The sequence below is a fragment of the Cygnus olor genome, chromosome 2, assembly GCF_009769625.2.
Source record: "Cygnus olor isolate bCygOlo1 chromosome 2, bCygOlo1.pri.v2, whole genome shotgun sequence".
Classification (NCBI taxonomy): domain Eukaryota; kingdom Metazoa; phylum Chordata; class Aves; order Anseriformes; family Anatidae; genus Cygnus; species Cygnus olor.
Window position 1 is genome coordinate 43,988,641 of NC_049170.1, and position 1,433 is coordinate 43,990,073.

The window sequence follows — 1,433 nt, forward strand, 5'->3', positions numbered from 1 at the left end:
AGTCTTAAATAGCAACTTGCCAACTATGACCTGTGCTTCTGTATATTCTAATACTGATAAAGAAGATAACCCAGCTGTGATTTATCACATAACAATTAAAACAAGAGTTGTGGCTGTAGACATTTCTTTTGGTGTGTAAGATAGAAAGAAGCCTTAGTTAAAAGTAAACTGGGAAGTGATGAAATCCTTAGCAAAATTCTTGAGAATTATAATCAAAACTGGAAATTCAGCGGTGTTTTAGACTCGAGTCTGTGCCGGTGGTTTATGGAAAATGCCATATTTCTGAGTAGAAAATATGACTATTATTCTACATGCATTCGTGTAAAGGTATTTCTATTTCACTGGGCTAAACTCGGATCAGCAGGGTCGCAGTCATATACATACTTTCATGAGAAATTAAGAACTAAACTAGCTGAATCAGCAGGTAAGAAAAATATGTTTCTTAATAGAAGTACAGAAATTACTAGAGCCTTCCTCCACAGGGCCTGCAAGGAAACTATAAATGCGGAACAGTATGGAAAATAAAAGAGCTAAAAAATAAAAAGCTGTTAAAAAAAAAAAAAAAAAGCTTTCTCATCATTTTCCTCGTGTAGATTGGTAATGTTGCAGCTTTGATATCTAATGACATGAGTTAAAATTTGGTGGGAGAGGTAGTATCTTTTATTGCAACTACTGGTTGGCCTAGTAGAAGCCAAAACCTCTACTGCTTGGTCTATCGCAAGCCATTGCCTACACTCGCAAACCCCGTCTTGCTCATGTAAATTACTTATGCTAGACCCTATCTGTGCTGGAGATCACCTGAACTTACCTGTCTTCACTCCTAAGACAATCTTAGTTGCTCAAGGACCTCTTAATTACTAAACATGAAGAGAATACGCATCCTAACTTCAGAAGAAAGCGTAAGATGGGGTTACTCCTCTAATGAGTGTAAAAGCTCCATATACCCAGCTCAGAGGCCTCCTATTGCCCTGCTTATCAGAAAGCAAAAAAAGTTATTTTTAAACCTGAGGAAATATATAGCTTCCTTTACTGAGTGTTAGTAACTCCGCATGATTTAACCCAAAGCGTGGAGCTGGGGTGCTCTGCCAGTCATTACAGTCTTGCCTGCCGTTCCCCATTTAACGCTAACGTTTGTCGCGAATCGGACAGCTTATGGTTTGGTGGGGTTTTTGTGGTGCTTTGGTGGTTCGTTGTGTAGTTTTGGTGAGAGAGCACGCTCCGTGCAGGAAGATGCTGCTTGCAGCACCCCTCGCAGGACACCTCAGCCAAACCACCACAGGCCGAGGGGCCGCTGCCCGCCGGCGGGGGCCGAGCCAGCTCCTCTCTCAACCCCCGTCCCCCTAAACCCCCCCTCGGCCCTCACCACCGCCACCCTGCCGGCCTCCCACCCCCGCAGGCCGGGCGGGGAGGCTCTGCGCTCCGCCCTGCCCCTC